This window comes from Macrobrachium nipponense, chromosome 20 (genome assembly GCF_015104395.2).
Source record: "Macrobrachium nipponense isolate FS-2020 chromosome 20, ASM1510439v2, whole genome shotgun sequence".
Classification (NCBI taxonomy): domain Eukaryota; kingdom Metazoa; phylum Arthropoda; class Malacostraca; order Decapoda; family Palaemonidae; genus Macrobrachium; species Macrobrachium nipponense.
The window spans coordinates 26,269,383-26,289,092 of record NC_061089.1 but is presented as its reverse complement, the minus strand read 5'-3'; the positions used below and the strand labels follow the sequence as shown (position 1 = coordinate 26,289,092).

General features: G+C 37.8%; 1 protein-coding gene across 1 annotated transcript in view; it reads left to right on the top strand.

Annotated features, from left to right (window-relative positions):
* The first annotated feature begins 6,405 nt into the window (after positions 1-6,405).
* The window catches only part of LOC135223702 (uncharacterized), a 331,013-nt gene continuing 317,708 nt past the window's right edge, over positions 6,406-19,710 (top strand). Inside the window, 1 exon segment of the mRNA XM_064262426.1 lies at positions 6,406-6,844. The gene's annotated coding sequence lies outside the window, so the exon portion shown is untranslated.

Below are 19,710 nucleotides of genomic sequence, written 5' to 3'. Positions count from 1 at the left end.
TTATTCATTTCATTATTCATATATTTATTTCTCATTGTTATCCGTATGTTAAACTTTTTATTCCCTATAAAATGTATTTTTGAAAAATATTTTTGTGGGTCCGGATTGCATCAATTGTATTTATATTATTCCTTATGGAAATTACTGGTTCAGTTTTTGTATGTTTCGGATTTTGTGGGAGTTTCTGGAATGGATTATGTATGAAAACCGAGGTTCCACTATAACTAATTTAACCAGTTATTGAAGACAAGGTTATGTACCTAAAAAAACTGACCTCAGGGAGTGGCATTGTGTGGAACTGTATGAGCCACTGATATTTACTAGGCACAAAAAAGAACACATCACTGAAATCATCTCATCAATGCTCTAATTGAGAAGCTTTTGTCCATAGGATGAATGGAATTTGTATTCTACTTAAATGTCAAAAGATGTAACTACAAATGGGCTGAATGTTCAACAAATGAAAAGAAGATTATTGCAGTTTTTCTGTTAGATAAGAGTCTTGTTTCTTTTAATACAATGCAGTACATATCCATAATATTTTTCAGTGTGCAACAATGATGCTATACAGGTAATAAATTTTCCCTATGGATCAATTATTGACTGATCAATTACTGTTATTACAGTTTTAGATAGTTTAACCAAACCACTGAGTTGAAACATGGAAATCTTACAGGATGACTTGCAGGGTTGTCTCCAATGCTAAGATTTAGAATTTAGTAAATTGCTGTTCTTTAAGAGTGAAATAATTTGGTAAACTGAAAAATGTAGAATGGTAAAATTTCTTCAAATTAATTTTTCCCAAAACTACACTTTTAGTGTTGGTAGAGGATAGACTATTTCCATCTGTAGATGTTGACCTGCATTCTCTGCATTTGAGGATTAGGTCATTTGGACTGTATCAAATGATGGGTCAAATAAGTGTGACCAGTTTGAAGACAAGTTAAAGTTTCTTCAATTTAGCCTTCTTTTTGGTTTGAGGATTTTGATGAGTTTTAGTTTATGAGATACTGTATATTACTCTATGAAATTTATTGGATCTCACTCATTTGATCCAATTGTTTGAGGAATAGCGTACATGACCCAATCCCACTACAGAAAATACAGGTCATCACCGAGACTGACATATTTTATGGAAATGTGCAAAATTTGCAATGAATGGCTGTTTACCGAAATAATAGATAGGAAAGATTTTGTAGGACTCTGCACCTTTTCCAGTTTATTGATTTAAAATAGTCATTTACAGGAATACTTGCTTTGAATTTGGTCGTAGCTGCAGCATTGGCTTCTCACATCAATGACCATTACAGTATATAAGTTTGCAGAATGAAGATAGTGTGGTTAGCTGATATGTCTTTATTTAGTATCCTCATTCATTTTATTATGGTTAATGTCAGGTACCTTCTCAAGACCATGAGGTCAGGGTTTTTATACTTGCTGATGTAGAAGAGAGGAAAGGGAATACATAGCTGAGATAAAAAAGAAATTAAGGGACTGAATAAAAGACCTTTATCTTACCTTCATATTAATCACACTTGTCTCACCCTACAGTCAAACGTATCCTCAGAGATTTTCCAGCTTTCAACTAAATACTAACATGTATAATGCTTAGATAAAAAGATCCATGAAAGAATGTCAGAATTTTGAAAATTTTCGGTTAAGAAAGCCTTAAGGAGGTGCAGTATATTAAAATGAGATTTAATATAATCATGAGGAACAAAGCCTCCAGGTCAGTTTTGTGAGAGTTTAGAATATTACATTCATTGGTCTGGTTTGAATAAGAGGTAATAATAAAAGGGACCTTATTTACCATCTTCGGTTTGCCAATCAGTGGCCCCATTTAAGTGGTATGCCCTTGGGGGAACTATTTCTTTTACATGTACTGTATATTGAATAAAATTGGCAATGCAGTGTCATTATCTTCACAGGTTAGTCAAGCAAGATAGAAACAGGAAGTGAAATCTAGAGCTTAGGAGCCCTACAATACAAAACTTCCAAACACCCACAGGTAGGAAAAGAGGCACTCCTTTGCTCTATAGGACAATGTCTCAAGTAGTAACCACAAAAAAGAGGCAGTGAGGTGAAGCGGATGAATGAAAATCATTATTAATCTGAGCAAAATAAAGATGTCACCATTATAAAAAAAGGACAGATTATAGGGAACAGGTGATGAGTACAAAGCAAGAATACCCTTTTGTGCTCTCAAAATTGCACTGCACCAGTAACCAAGTACTTGGTGATTTCTTAATGTGGCATCAGAGGTAGGAAAACAAATTGTAGAAAAGGAAAGGATTGATTTCCTGATCAGAAAGCTTGCCACATGATCCATTCCCAATATGTCAGGAGTGAAGAGTAACAAGAAATTAAAAATTTAGAAGTGAATTTCAAGTTATATTTTTAGAAACAAATCAATAGAAGAAATTTTATCAGAATTTCCATTTCCAATTAAGCTAGTTGTAAGGCATTTAAAAGCCATCATTTGATAATATCAGAACTGTTATTTTCAGTAACGTTCAAACCACCCCATGGAATAAATAAATTAGTGGTCTGGTTAAACTGTTTGATAATTATATGATTCAATCCCATTGAGAAGAAGACCAAGGATTTAGTCCCCAAAATGTGAGACCAACTATCCAGATAGGGTTACATAAGCTAAAAGAAAGGTTAAAATAACTGGGACGAATACCCATAACCTTATACTGTGGAACATCATTCGACATGTTAAAGGAATGTAATTTTACCATTGCAAGTTTAGAATAATATGCCAAGCTGGTCTTCAATGCAGAAATGAGAGTTAAAACACCAGATTCTGACTGCAAAAATATGTCAAAATGAATGCTTGTAATAGGCCAATGAAAATCAATTCTGATAGAATGTAAAAATACAGCACAGCACCTCTGAATGGGAATGAAAGTTGGAAGGAATTTCGAAGCATTGCCTCAATAAAGTTGGATCTAGAATGTCAAAACACAAACTTAAGTAGCGTGCAGTTAAGAGCCTTTAGAAGGAACATACTAGAACCGGTACTTTAAAACAATCACATTATGTATTAAAAAAATTAAAACTAACAGTAGCATAAAATTATTACTGAGTAATGTGAATCCGTGCCAGTAACCCACCTTCTATCAAGGTTGATTTTCTCTAGCATGAAGTTGAAGGACATCCTCATTCTTAACCTATACAACGCATGGGGTTTAACTTCAGGGAAGAAAAGGCGTCATCATTTACTTATAAGCTGATTTAATGCTTTAGGTGGATGCACACACAAAAAAATAAGAAGCTCGGAAAGTTAAGGCTCATTATGGCTGTTGAAAAAAACACGTCATGCAAGATACCATTTCACAGGTAGAGCCAGTGTCACCGGAAGGTGTTCGATCTATCCATAGACTTACTTAGGGGCAGTGTTACACCGACTAAAGCTCTTAAACAAATCGCTGGAGTCCATTAATATGAACACGGAAAACAATGGGGGCTTCCATGGAAATAAGAGAATTGGGTTAAAAGGATCCTGGTGCATAGACAGTTTGACCGTCTAAAGCTGAAAATGAAAAAAGTTACGTGTGCGCGAGTACGTGCCATGTAAGTCCGTAAAATAAAATACATCATTTGGACGAAAAAAAAAAAAAAAAAAAAAAACGTTGGAAGGTTAAAAACCAATCCCGAAAAATAATCTTTCTGCCAGACATAAGTTTCCTGACCTCTCCTTAGATATCCCGTGGTGTTGCCATGGCGACCAAGGCTATCCTCTGCCGACTTTCTGTACGAGGCCCTTGCTGCTGTAGTTGTTATTGAGATGATTGGGTGCTACCTTTCCGACTTACACAACCAAGAAAGGTTTAATTGTAGGAAGTAAGTAATATTACTTCAACTTACTGTATTTTTACTGTAAATGCTTAATTCAAGACTTACATGCCTTCTTAAACGATTGTGATTATTAAATCTAATAGCTGCTATCAAGTAAAAACAAGTAAAGAAATTAGTGGTCATGTCAACGAATAATACATAATGGGTATCAGCATCACTGCTGGTAGTACATTTCTATATAATGCAGTCTTTGAAGAAAGAAACTGTATTTATTTGACAGGATGATCAGAAAAGAAGCTATGATAGACATCTCACGCATTCAATGTATATTATTATCTAAAGAAATGGACCTGCCCAAATAACTTCTACCGCATAGAAAAAAATCACCGACAGATTTTGAATCCTGAAAGTGTAGACTTTGCCATCGACAGACATGCTTAGAACTAATCTTGCGAAAAAAAAACGTTATTATTATTATTATTAGTCTGACTAGGCCTCCATATACCTCACCCAAATTATTTATTCTTAAATGAGAGGTGAAAAAAGAAGCTAAATTTCAAGTAGTTGGACAGCCAGAGCAGAAAAGACCAAAGAGACAGATGACGAATACTAGACGGAAGGCAGCGAGGCTAGGGCTTTTGTGTGGCGTCTTTACGTTGCATGGAACCAGTGGTTATTCAGCAACGGGACCAACGACTGTACTTGAGTTCCGAACCACTTCGAGAGTGAACTTCTATCACCAGAAATACACATCTCTCACTCCTCAATGGAATGGCCGAGAATCGAACCCGCGACCACCGAGGTGGGACGCCAACACCATACCAACCATGTCACTGAGGCTTAGGCTTAGAGAGGATGCTGCAAACGTGCAAAGACGCTTAAAGTGCCGTCTACAAAGCACACTGTAAGTGATACTCTCTATGGAGGACAATCTTAGAGAAACGTCCAAAGGCAATAACGTTAAGTAGCAAAGCTGAGTAAGAGGACTGTAACAAACACGTGGTAAAAGGGAAAAAGAAATCACTCGCTCACTGGAGGGATGGAAACTGAAATAATATTTTTAAGATATTATGTACTTTCAAGTCCCAGACAGAGATAAAACAACAACAGTAAAATAGAATAGGGTGTAAAGAAAATAGGAAGTGGTGGACATACAAGTGGGGAGATTATAAACCAGAAAAAATCTCTTCGATTAATCGAAGAACAATCTTGTAAAATTAGAAACACATAAGGAGAGGGCGATTTTTGTAAGCTGATTTCGTAGACACTGGCGGAAGAGGGAGAAAATCCTGTGCTATGATTATATGTGCGAATCCAATATAGTTTCTTGTTTTGCAATACACCGCAAATATTAGAAAATTTGAGTTTAATTACTGCCTTTTTTATGTAATGTCAGAAGCCAGCAATATACAAGATGCCATTTTTTTAGCTTTACAGAACGAACAATACAACTGATCAAATTATAAGAGAAAGTTGAGGTCAATAATTTTGTTAATGAAAAACGGAAAAAAAAGTCTATTAAGATTATAACGACAGATGTACCAGAGGGTGATGAAAAATGTATACTTGTGTATAAAGGACAAGAATCCCTGGCTTAATGATCTGATCGAAGATGAAAATTGTTTCAATAAAGGTATAGCACTTTAAGCAAAGACTGAAATTAAGAAACACAATGTCTTAAAAGTTCATCACATAAAAAGAAAAAACTAAGGTACAAACTTTGTTAGAGCATAATGTAATGACTGTATATAAAACAGAGTGCAATATTACAAATACCATAAATTCGGGGCTAAACATGACAGCAAAAATGCTGATGTGTCGAAGTTATAAGAAGAGTAATGTAATGTTTCATACACCTGTGAACATTGTAATAAATCGAACCTTGCAGGTAACAAGATAAAAAGCTGCGCAGCACCAAGAATTAAAACCTTTTGCAGATGATGGAGCATCGCTGGAAATTTAAATTTGGTACCTCAAATTGAATAGACAGCGTGAAACAAAAGTTTTGAGATGCTAAATTGAATTAGGACTCCGTTAAAGTTCCCATTGCTAACAGCAACTTTGCCAAGTAAAGAGCAATTAAAAATCTGCAATAGTGAATAACATAAAATGAAAATATTTAGGACTTTTGGAAGATATTCCCCATTACCTGTAGTTTTTTTTTTTTTTTTTGCATATATGTTTTAGACCCTTATGTGTAACTACATGTGTTACCACAGTTATGGTATTTATGTAACAGAGATGTGGTAAAATTATCGAAAGAAGGACATTTGAACACGAACACCTACCAGCTCCTAGATTACCCAATAAATTGCCTCAGGAATTATGATGCGAGTACAAATCGAAACCAAGCAATCACGAAACCTAAGAACTCTTAATGTAAAACAGAATGGGTAGATGCGCTGTCTACTATAATAATCTGTAGATTTTTTAATCAGATTTCAAGAAAGCACACAAGATACTGTATTTGCTGATCGAAGAAAAAACAAACAAATACGAGTCTTTTTGAACTTGCCGGGTGTTTGTGACTGTCTCTGATCTCCCCCACACCCGTGGATTGCGCAGGCGCGCCCCTTCCTTACCCACAATGCACCTGAGTAAGTGTATTTGTCAGTGAGCTTTGGTTAAGCGTCCTGGTGGAACCTACCGACGGACTGACCCCCACAGCACACCTTTTTATGCGCTTATATCGCCTTTACATAAGCTTTCGTGCTTACAGATATTGATGATGACTTTTATGCGTTGTGATGATGTCATTTAGATGCCTTAAATGAAGTCTATTTTATGGTGAATAGGGCTGAAGTCCATACGAGTGAGTGTTGTGTTGATGATAATGCTGCTGCTGTAGGCCTAAGTGAGGAAGGGCATTCGGCATTACAGGATTTCGCTGTGAGTGAGACCCTTTCGCAGGGGTACCGCTAGAGGAAGATTGTATACCTCCTTTGTCTGCGTTCTGCGGCGAAAAGTGGCCGAAAAAGAGCGAAACGGCCTCGCACATCGACATCATCCGGGAGTTTCCTGTACACGATGATGATGACAGGTGAGTCCACGCCCACACAAATACTCAGCTTATTTACTCTTTTTTCATTACCAGCGGAGTCTTTCCAGCAATAATTAGGTACATCACATGAGAGTTAGGTTACGATAGGTTGTTCTGGACATCTTGTTTGAACTTTAAACTTGTTTAAGTTAGCTTGAGGCCAGTATCGAGCGGTAGACTACCTAGCTTAGTGGTTGTGACTTGGGCATCCCCCGTAGAGAGCGTATCGCTAATTTCCCAGGGATTATTGTAGCTTTAAATACCAGTGTGGGTTTTTTATGCGTATCTGTGAGGAGAAAGTTTGTTTTGAGGCATTTTTAATTTTTACATGCAAGAATGTCTTGTTCTGAGTTACTGTTGAACCATAGATTTTGTGGTTAGCCAAGTGCTCCGTTGACTCCTAGCCTAGCCTAATCCGCAGGTAGACTTGTTTGAAGGGTTTTAGGCTACAATAGACTACGCTGTAATGTAAGTGTTTCCACTTGGGGCTAACAGTTGCCAGGACTACGGTAGCTAAAGCTACCCGGCAAGAATTTACTTCTCCAGACAATTTTGTTACACAAACAGACTAGTCTAGTATATGGTAGGCTATACTAGTATAGACCTTACTGTACCTATTATTCCGTGTTGAATAATGGTAGCATAATTGTTCCTTGATGATATCAAAGCATAGGTTACCCTAACCAATCCTCTGCTATCTATTAGTTTAAGATTAGACTGATTAGGATAGCGCAGCCTAATAGGTAGTAGAAATAAATTATTCAGTCCAAAATAAATTAGGTAGTAGGTAGTGCAGTTTTTTATTTTTAATGAAATCCTGTAACTTTTTGTAATCATAATAAATGGAAAATCAGCAAAATAAATGGGTGAAGTGTACTTTTAGACCCAGAGTCAAAGTACAAATGTGGAATATTTTATGATTTTGATGATACTGACATTTGCAAATTGCTGTTAAACACATTAAAGTTGAAAGATGACCACAGTGGGAAACCAAGGTTATTTGATTTAGGAACTGGAAATAAACTTTAGTTTTTTGTTGTGTTGTAACCTGACCTAACCTCACATTGAATCCTATGACATTGGAGGCAGCACACACACACCCCCCCCCTCCCTGACCTGACTTACAGTTCACTTTCACTTTGTTCACTTTGTTTGGTTTTATGCACAGCCCTCCACAGGGAGGATTCCATCTCTGGTGGGCCCTTGGATGATTTAAAAATAAGGTGGTGCTTATATACCTGTACACGTATTTTAGGTATATTTATGTTTTAGTTTTTTTTCAAAATTTGCTTTCTTCTTGCATGATCTTCATTAAAGGTGGTATTTTCAAAATATGAAATACACAAAAGAACAATACATTATTATTTGAATGTCATATCCTAATGAATCATTCATAGATATAAAAGAAAACATTCTGTAGCTTTTAACTGTGTAAAGAGCAACATGATGTTGGGTTTTTATGAATGATAAAAAGGAAATTTAGGAACCTGTTAATTAACACAAAAGTTCAGTTCTTTATATATTATAATGAAATGGGTTGTAAATGAAGCAGTACAGTATTTATTGCAATTGTAAGCCTTCACCAGCAAGTATAGTAAATACTGATTGCTGAATCTAGATTACAGGCTGCAAATGGATAACAAGGAAACCACATTGATGGTTGAATCAGTTGTCCCTATTTGTTAATTTTTTCAGTTTTCCAAAATAGGCTTATTTTACTTTTCTGTACCATGAAATATAAATTTACTGGTGCTGTGTATGTAATTGTTATAAGTTACATGAACTACATATAGCCTGATTATGGTTGAGTTTAGTTTAATACAAGGAGGAGCAGTTATTTTTGTTTTGTTGAAGTGTGGTTGTTGATTATACTGATCATAGGTTACAGACTGCAATATGTTTGAATATAGATAGAGAGGAAACCACCACACTGATGGCCCTTTCTGCTCATTTTTCTAACAATTTTCCAAAACTGGTTCATTTTGATGTTCTTTAGTACCATGGCCCTCAAACAATTATCATATCTTTATCCCAAAAAAGTGATAAATTTTTTTTCCATTGCTGCAGTGTTTATTTAAAATGGTATGCTAAATGTCAGTTATTGCATTAAATGAAATTAAATGAGAAATAGGCAGACATTTTTATTATATATAACTTTGTCGTAGTTAGAGCTCAGCAGTCCCTTCACACATTCTGACCTTCATTCATAGACTCCAAATTTCTTCTCAGTCTTGAGAACACAGACTGCCTTTATGGATTAACAACATCCAGTCTTCAGCTGTTCTTGTTAACATCATTGTTTTATCTAACTTGTTTCTTTATATAATATATACCCCCAAACAACTCTTGGCTCAGTTTTTAACTGTCTACTCTTGGACACACTTTCCAATTCAATAGTTTCTCCCATTTCTTTTCATCATCTCCAGTCAGTGTTTGGTAGGGTAGAGGTCTTGAACCTATAGCCACTAGGCTTTATTGCACTTAATTACATAGGGGTTTCCAGCTTCCATTTGTTACCATTATTTTTAATGTGCAGGAGAAGTGATTATATTTGGTGAACCAATGGGTAAATGGCCATTACAAAAACCAAAGGGTACTAGAAAGACCTTTTTAAGTTCTGATGTTACTCTGCCATAGAAGGAGATTTAGAGTGAAGACAGTGATATTTGAATTATAAGGATTTTAGATAAATGTTGTCATTATGTGATCAGCATAGAACCTATTTGATTTTTAATCATACTACACCTATACTTTTATGGTAGAAAATACTAGTAAGTGCCGGCAGAAAATGGAGGAACCCTGGGAGCTGCTTTATGCAGATGACAGAGTGCTTTGATAGAAGGGCAGGTGTTTGAGGAGGAGCATTTATGTAAATTTTTAGGCACGCTGAACTGAAAACAAGAGTTGTGAGAGCAGTAAGATAGAGTGTGTGACTAAATAACTGGTATTGATTAAAAATGTCCCTTAGCTGAGAAAATTGACAAGATAAATGGTAGAAATTTATTATAGATTCAACTGTAGACGGTTGAAATTATGGCTAGGGTACATCATGATCGAGGAACAGGAGTTGTATGAAGAGGCTGGAAAAAAGATTGAGATGGTTAAGACATGATGAGAAGGTCAGAAAAAAGTGAAAAATACCCATGAACTCATGGAAACAGGAGATATAGATTTGGATCTGATAGGAGTCTAGGAAGAAAGCACAAGATAGGTAAAAGTGGACCAGATGCGAGTCCAGGAAGAAAGCACAAGATAAATAAAAGTGAACCAGATGGGAGTCCAGAAAGAAAGCACAGAATAGATAAAAGTGGAGAAAACTAATTTTACATAAGTAACTTACCCAGTAATTAATTAAGAGTTTCTTCTCACATGGCAGCTTAAATTTTGAAATTCGCGGTGGCGATTTTTTACTTTACGTAGGTGACTAACCCCGCCCACTCTTGGGGTAAGAGAACAATAACTCGGCTAAGAGCGTAAATTTGTTTATGCTGGCTTATGACCACACATTGTTATAAGAGTGCAGCTTGGTTGTGAATTCAAATTTATATCTTACCATCGATGAAGTATATTTTGCCTACAGTAGCCTTTGGCACATGTATTTAGTTAGGTTTCCTAGTGGAACCTTTAATGACAGTTGTTCGCGGTGTGAGATTTACTGACTTCGACCCTTTCCTGCTAGTTGGCTAGTGTCTGACTAGCACTTTTAGTTTTCGGTATTGCAGCAAAGGCTGCATACTTGATTGACGAAAGAGTCCTATGATTCTCACATTGTCTGTGCTAACTGTGTAGGACAAGTTTGTTCTATTGACCTAAACTGTGATGGGTATAGGGATTGAGACGGGAAGAAATGGAATACTTTAAACTTCTCACTTGACAAAGTTAGATAGACTGTAAGAGAAAAGTAGCTTGTAGAGCTGATGTTAAATCATTAGCTAGCCACTTTGTTTCTCATGTGTCCAGCTGCACTGCAGGGACCAGCCTCCCCCTGCTACCCAGCAAAATGTTCAGAGAACCTTCGTGTAGCCCTCATCCTTGTAGTACTTAGGACAGCCCGGAAAGTTTTTGACTGAACACCAATATTTGGGACCTAGGCGCTCTCCGTCTTCCAAGAGCCACATACCTCAACAGCGCCCTGCAGACTCTTGAGTGCCCACCTTCAGTCAAGTGCTCATTATTACCTGATCGCCCTGCGCCAGCGGCCCAGCTCATGTTATTTTGGCACCTTCTTCCAAGCGCCTGGCACCAGCCCTAGCTCGCTTACCTACCCATAGTCCATTATTCATTACGGGCCCTCCAAGTTCAGCAGAGCTAGACCCTTCATTAGCACCTATCCAGTGTCAGTTGGAGAGCAATTTGCGACTTTCAGAAGTCTTCTTCATTATTTTAAGCTTCTACAGAACCTTCCTTGTCCCCAATTTCTTTGGATGAGGAGGATCAAGGCCATGAATCTCCCCCATCAGTCGACGCATCCTTGCTCAGGTATTTGTTGGTGAACTCTGATTTCATCACTCCAACAGCTTCTGCTTCCCTGGCTGCATCCTTCATGATGAGCAACCAGCCAGCCGAGTCAGCCAGACTACCTAAAATGGTTGGCTTTCTAAAAAGAGAGCAGGGCAAGGCCTCCTTTAGTATTCTGCTTTCTCGTCTTATCACGCAGAAGGTATCTGTCTTATGCTACATAAGAAGCTCCTTCCTTTGGAGTAGCTGCCTCTTCCCAAAGGGATGTCTCCAGGGTCATCGGTTCGGCATGTAGGTCCTCCTCCTCCTCTGCTAAAGTGATATTTTCTTCTTTAGATATAGATTATTTGCTCAAGTACCTGTTTAAGGTATTTGAGGTTTTGAGCCTCCTCGATTGGTCTGTGGGAGCATTAATAGGAAGGTTCACAAATTTTCCTTACTGCGAGAAGACTGTGCTGCGGACTGGCTCAGTGAGCTCAACTGTGCTAATAAGGTTGTTAGGGATGGCTCACGAGAGTTGGCCCCCCTCTATGCCATGAGAATTCTTAAAAAGAGGAAGCTCTGGGTTTCCCTTACCTCCAAGACATGACCATGTTGCAGAAATCAGCTCTCCTCTTCTTGCCTCTCGACAGACACCACCTGTTTCCACATGCCGTAGTTATTGAGATTGTATCGCACCTAACAAGAAATTGACGCAAGATATTCTAACGCAATCTACTCGATGTCCCAGGGAGTGGGCCACCTTCAGCTTCAATTTAATGGTTCATTTCGTCTAGCAAGCTATCAAGAAATCCTCCTTGAATCCTTCTGCTTGTAAGTGAGGATTCAGTCCTCCATGTCCCAGAGGATGCCAGACTCCTTCTCTTCTTGGAGAAATGAAGTGCGAAAGGGGTAGAACAATGGGTAGTGAAAGTTCTGAAGGAGGATTACTCTATCCCCTTCAAGGAGAGGCCTCCCGTGGTCAACACTCCTGTTGCAGTGATGCCCTACTCTGTGGGATCAGACAGGTATTCAGCCCTCTCGGAGGAAATCTCTTCCTTCCTCAGAAAAGGGGCGATAGAGGTAGTCAGGAATGTTGGGTCGAAAGGATTTTACAACCAACAGTTTGTAGTACCCAAGTCTACAGGAGGATGGAAACTGTTCCTTGATGTGATTGCTCTGAATTTCTAAATAGTGAGCTCTTTTGACATGCAGGACTCGTACTTCCACTTTCCTATTCATCAAGACCCAAGGAAGTACCTCAGGTTTGTTTTCAAGACCTAAATGTTTACGTTTCGAGCCCAGAGTTTTGGCCTCTCGACTGCCCCACAAGTTTTCACTCAAGTTCTTGCTCCCCTGGCAAGGTGGCTCCATTTATTGGACATCAACATATCGTTCTATCTGGACATTTGGCTACTTTGTTCACCCACGAAGGAACAGTGCATGAAGGATCTGCAGAAATCCCAGTTCTTGACTCAAGACCTGGTTTTATTGTTAAACTTGCCGAAATCCCAGCCGACTCCTTCTCAGTAAATTCTTTGTTTGAGGATGAAGATAGGTTTTTCCACTCCCCAAAAGAGGGGAAAGAGAGGAAAGTCGATATTTTTCTTTCCCATCGAGCTTGTTCAGCCACCCAATAGATGAGTTTGCTAGGCACCCTGGCATCCATGGAGCAATATGTCAGGTTTGGAAGGCTACACACAAGAGCCCTACAATTTTTCCTAAGGGTCAGCTGGGATCAGAAGATTTACCAAGAGTTGTACTATTTTCCAATAACACAAGAGATCCAGGAGGACCTGCATTGGTGGAACTCCGCACACGGGTTAACGGAAGTAAAGTCTCTTCTACCAGTGAACCCTGGCCTAGACTACTATGATGCATCGGATCTATGTTGGGAGCTCTCTTAGGGGACGAGAAGTTTCTGGGACATGGTCTTGAGAGGAGAGAAAACTACACATCAACCACAAGGAGTTAAGGGTAATCCATTTGCAACACTTCTCGATGGAAATCTACAAGATGGTGGGAGTTCATTCAAACGACACCACGGCATTAGCATAAATCAGGCTTCGGGGGGAACTCATTTAGTCTATCTGTGAGATAGCAAAGGCTTTGCTTCTTTGGGCAAAGGCTTTGCTTCTTTGGGCAAAGGATTTGCTTCTTTGGGCAGATCAGACAGACCAAATTGGTCACGGAATTCAATGTGGTGGTGGACAAAGTAATCTGTTGCAGGCAAATCTTTCTTATGGAGTGGACCTTGGACCTTCGGGCTTTTACCAACTTATGGAAACTGTGGGGGAAACCAACCCTGGCTTTGGCTTTATTTGCGACAGCCAGGAACCATCGTCTTCTTCCCCTTTTCCAGACCCTGTAGCATGGACAACAGATGGCATGTTTCAGGTTTGGTCCAATCTGGATCTTTATGCATCTCCAAAGGAATGAGACAATCAGAGGACCGGCAAGTAACCTTTGATGTTCTGTGAAAAACCCTTCTAGACCCTTGTCAAAGAATGCCCTCTCGTTCTTTTTAGGGGATCTCATTTTGCAGGCTCACTCTCAGATTGGAGAGGATCCTTACCTACCTTGAAGGTCATGAAGGTTAGAGCTCACAATGGTAGGGCAGTTGCTACCTCGGTAGCCTTTAAGCATAATCTTCCCCTCTCTTCTCTTCTACAAGCAACATACTGGAAATGCAAGTCTCTTCTACAAGCAACATACTGGAAATGCTAGTCAGTGTTTGCGATGCATTATTTGTGAGACGTAGAAACAGTCTATGAGAACTGCAGTACCTTAGGACCTTTGTCCATTGCTAGTGTAGTGTTGGAGTAGGAAGCGTGGGAAGCATCCCTTCTATCCTTCTGTCTCACTGCCTTGACATAGGGTGTCAAGTCCTAGGAAAGCCTGGGAGGTACTATGTACCTCGAGTGCCCACCAGTGTTTTAGTGTTGGGTGGGAGTTAAATTTTTTATTATGTGATGTGGGTGACAGCCTTGTCTGGTTGTTCTTGTTTGTGGTACTGCGCCCTGGGCAGGGGCAAATATTGATGCTTTGTTGGCCATCAGAAATGTCTTTTGCCTCAAAGCTCCTACTAATGCTTTTGTCAGCCATTGGATTACTCTGGTGCAAGGTCCACCCCTTGAGTAGAGGCACTCCAGGTCTATACCGCCACGCCGCTACAGATTAAGATGAGCACCAACCAGAAGCTGTACCTACCAGGTAAAGAAGCAACAACCACTATACATATATATTAATGCTAGCTTATTTTCTGTTTTCAAATTTATTAATCTTAATAATGTTTTGGAGTAGAAGATGTTCATGAATCCCCACTGTCTGTCGGTATGGAATCAGCTAAGTAATTACTGGTTATGTTACTTAATATAAACATTACATTTTTATAATAAAGTTGTATATAGACTTACTCAGTAATTTTGGATGGAACCTGCCTTCCTCCCCCCTGCATGGACATTTAAGCATAAACAAATTGAAGCTCTTGGTTGAGTTGCCCACTCTCTCATACCAAAAGTGGGCAGGGCTAGTCACCTACATAGACAAAAGAATCGCTACTGTGAATTTCAAATTTCAAGTTTTCGTGTGAGTAGAATCTCTTAGCTAAGTAATTACTGGATTAGTATACATATAAAACTTTATTTTATTATAAAAATCTTTTAACCTCATAAAAAGAAGAGGCTGAAGTTGGGCAATTTTTTTTTATGAAGAAGCCATGGTTACCCCTTAAATTTTGTGATTAAGATAGTCAAGGTGTGCTTGGGTCTTCTCTAGGTCATTAATGTCTACAAACTTACTACACCAATCCTCTTAAGTATCTGTATACGTATGGGGAAGAGCCTCTTAAATTGGTATCTACTAAGTGTTGAGATGATGCATACTGGTATTTGATGTCACATTTTATAACCCGTAGTCTTTTTGGGTCTTGTTAACACCAATTGTGCTGCTGTTTAAAAAAAGTTTTGGCAATAAACTTAGGAAGTGACAGTTTACATCTATTTTAGTAGTTGTAGCAATAATAGTTTTTATTTAAGAGGGATAAGGCGTGCTTATATTTAGTATTCCATGACCCTCAATTTCCACTCATGATCATCAGACGCCTGTCTCCAGCTGCCTTTTCAAGGATCATTAGAAGCAGATCTTGAAGACTGCTTCCACTTAGTTATTACAGGTTTTCTAGTAGGCATACTGATTGACTTCCAAGTGAGAGCATTTATGAAGTGCCTAAGTTTGTCAATTTTCCAGAGAGGACAGTGATGTGCATCAATCTTTCATTATAATTAGGGTACTACTTTCTAGTATTTTAATTTCAATCTCGGTCTTGTCTCAACTTTTTTGTGCCAGTCTCGTGCACTAGGTCACATTGGCAGTTTTGGTTGGTGTTGACATTGTTGCTCTCAGTATTGCAAAACATATATGGATACTGTTTATGCATTAGTAGTGACCTTCATGGTTAATGTAAGGTGTTGAATATTTTAGCTGTAAAACACTTGCAGTTGCAAGTTGTGTTATCTCATTCCACATTGTCCCATTGCGTTACCTACATAGCTATCCCCCAGCATTACATAGTCATTTTACTGTTTCTTGATAGGAGTGTTTTTCCAATGTTAATTCTATGAATGTAGGTTTCTCTTGCATATTCATGCATTCAGACTTTCGACTTATGAAACTAGTATATGCGTTGCCCTTGAGATTCTGTTTCCTTAAGCTAAAAAAGTTTTATGTTCTTGGAAACTGTAATTTAGAAACAGATAATGTATTGATATAAATCCTAAAAATGTTTGTTTTGCAACCAAGCCATTCTACATAAATAAAAACTACTTTTATTTTCATCCTAAGGCTGTACTCTTTTATGCTTGAAAGGCAGTTAAATATTTGCAAAACTCATTTTAATCATTTGAATATTTCTTACTATGTAAATTATTGGAATATTTCTTAATTTACGTTAATGTTATGCAGATGGTGTATTGGAATTAACTAGTTCAAAAGTAATACAGAAGCTTTCATGCAAGTTCATAAATTTTAAATATACAATCAAATTTAGATTTTTGAAACCTGTTTGTGACTAGAATTTTTTTTAAAAGCTTAAGTTCACCCATCCACACCAATTTATGGGCCCATTTTGTATCCTTGAGTGTCTTGGGAAGATGGTAAAAATGAAGTTGTAAAGAGATGTAGTGTTGGTGTCAAGAGACTAGAAAGTAGACAGATCTCATCCAGCATTTGTAATGTTGTTTTAATATTCACCTCTCAGCTACGGAACAAGTCTTGATTTTGGAAATGAAACTCATAGATCTTGTTAAACTTATTCATACTGATAGTAATAAGCTTGCAGCTCTGTGCTATATGTACTACATCTAACACTGGGAAGGGGAAATGTTATGAAATTGTTTATGATGTATTGTTAATACGTACTTAGATAAAGAAATAGTTAGTTATGCAATATCACATAACAATGATATTTAATTTTAGATTTATAAGTTGAAATTGGTTTTCAGGTTAGATTGATGTGGTTTAGAAGAAAGATCTATACTGGAGATTTTCTGTCCTCCATAAGCATTGTGTAGAACTTATGAAGCATAGCTTGGTTTACAGGAACTAAACTCTGTTATTTAGAAAATGTATAAGTTTGTGGCAGAAAAAGATATTATCCCTAAGGAGTTATCTTGTTGTCCATTCTTATTGGAAGATTAATACCCCCAGCAAGGATTGACGAGTTATTTGCTGGAAAGAAAAGTCTCTGGTAACCATTCTCCTTGAGCTGCTGACTCGAGTATTTTTTAGTACATACTGCTTGCGCTCCTGTCAAGTTTATACATACCTCTTTACCCCTCTTCTTGCAGTTTGAATACAGGCAGTCCCCAGCTTACGACATTCCAAGGTTGTTTGTTTGTTTGTTTGTATGTATGGTGTTTTTACATTGCATGGAACCAGTGGTTATTCAGCAATGGGACCAACGGCTTTACGTGGCTTCCGAACCACGTCGAGAGTGAACTTCCATCACCAGAAATACACATCTCTCACTAGCTCAGTGGAATACCGGAGAATCGAACTTGCGTCCACCGAGGTGGCTCACCAGCACCATACCGACCACACTACTGAGGCGCTGTTTCAAGGTTGTGATGCTTTTTAAATACATTCCTCAGAAATTATTTCATGGTTTGTGATGCATGTTTTGGGGTTATGATGCTTACAATGCCAATCTGACAGAAGAAATATGGCTCCAAAATGACAGAATAATAAAAATTTGGATGCTTTTTAGATGAAAAACTCTATAAAAATGCTTTTACATTGTTTTCAATAGTATTACACCAAAAGCATTAAAAGTAAGGTTTTTTAGAATTCTCGATGATTTTTTGGCTTATGACGATTTCATAACCTCGAGTAAGTTCATTTGATGGATTACTGATGAACCTAAATCAGATGCTTCATGAGAGTCAGCCTTATGAAACCTATCCCTTCTTGGATAGATCTGTGAAGATGTTTAAGGATGAGGCATATAGTTTCCATGTGGGTTAATCCCGGGAGAGGTTCCTTTTGAAGCTAGGATGTGATCTTATTGTAAAAGAGAAAAATGGACCACCTCTTCCCAGGGCAGGTAGTCTTCACAAATTTATACTAGATTGTGATGAAAATGAGCTGATGTTTTTGTGATAGTTGTTTATACCACTCTTTAATCCAGTGGCAAAGAGTGAGTACCTTTTATAGGTTTCAGCATGGAAGCTTAGTAAAGATTTGTTAACTTTTCCTTCTTAAGTCACTTCAGACCTGGTCTAGGAAAGGGCTTAAGGTTTTCTGTTCCATTGGCTTTAGAATAGTTATAAATAGTAAATAAATAAGAAAACTAGACAACGTTTGTTGCAGTATTTCTCCTGTAGAACTAAGATACTTTTGTAAATCCAAGCAGTTGAAATAGAATCATGCATTACCAACGAAGTTGAGAAAGAAAAAGAATGGTAATCTTTAAGAGGAAAACATATGTTCACTATTTTCATTTGGATACTTAGTATGCACTGTATATGTTATTACACATTCCCTACACTATTACGTACAGCTGCTCAGTGTTCAAATTGTATCAGAGCCACTTGAATACAACTGTCATAGTGTGAAAACTAACTGTATTAATGGTATCCTATATTGTGGATACATTTTCTGCTGAATATTTACAGATGATATTTATAATGGTGTGCACTTCTAGCATCTTTTGAGACAGTGTTGTTGTGATAATTGGAAAAGTGTATTTAAATAGAACTGTGGATTATGAAGCTATTTTTGTCAGGGTGCATATTCCTGAGGGCAAGAAGCTGATCCCTGTAACTCCATCCATGAGAAAAAGAAATTCTTTCTACTATCCACTGAGACATTTGGAACCAATGGACATACATTTTTGACAACAGTCAGAACTACCCTTATAGCAAGTGGTAAAAGTATTTGATCTTAGAAAGAAGTTCACTCAATGAAGAAACTCTCCAAACTGCAGGATGTGGTTTTAAAATGAAGGCTCAAAAGCTTGGCCAAGGGTGATTTTTTTTTTTTAACCTATGCCTAAAGATGATGTTATAAATTGAGTAGAGATAACAGTTCATTTTCTAAATTATCAAAGTCTCCTCTGGGGCATATGTTTTTGAGTTAAAGGATAAACCAGGACAAGATAAAGTTATAGTAGTTGAAGAGTCCCTAGGAAATATTTGGAAAGTAGATTGCAGACAGTAGTACAGATCAAGCCAAAGAGGGAATCCTGCAAAGATCCTTTAATAAAATCTGCAGTGTGCTATGTAAGGCACACTTCATTTGTACCCTCCTGCAGGGTTATTTTCATAAAATTAACGAGAGGATTTCCATGACTATATAAAGTGAAAAATATTAAAAATGCCACATGTTGTGATGTGTTTTATTCAAAGTTAATGAAACTCACTCACATGACGATGAAAACTAATTGAGGTTGACCTTTGTAAGTTATCAGTCCTTTCAACTTGATTGTTTACTCCATTGCAATTGGTTTTCAAGTCTTAATTTTCAAAATACTGGATTGTTGTGGCTCTCATCCAGTTTCAAAAGGTGAGTACTGTATATATAACCGAAAGAGAACATTTTATTAAGAGACCTGTAATAACATTATAGATTAGGTCTAAACATCATCATCGCCAGCAGCGCCACAAGGATTGTTGCCTTTAATGCCACGAGTCTTTCTGTGCTGTATATTCTAGAATTCCAAGGATTTCCAGCCTCCCTTCTCACATACGTCCCTTGAGGGGGTTTAGTGCTGTCAATGTTCCTCACGTGATGCAGTGGACACATCAAAGTGTGCGCGCATCGTCCGTTGGGCTTGTAGCACCATCCTCTTCATAACCTTTTATTTACCTCCACCTTGCTTCAATCTTGTTGTCCAACACCTCTGTAACTGTAACTACTTAGTGCAACAGTTG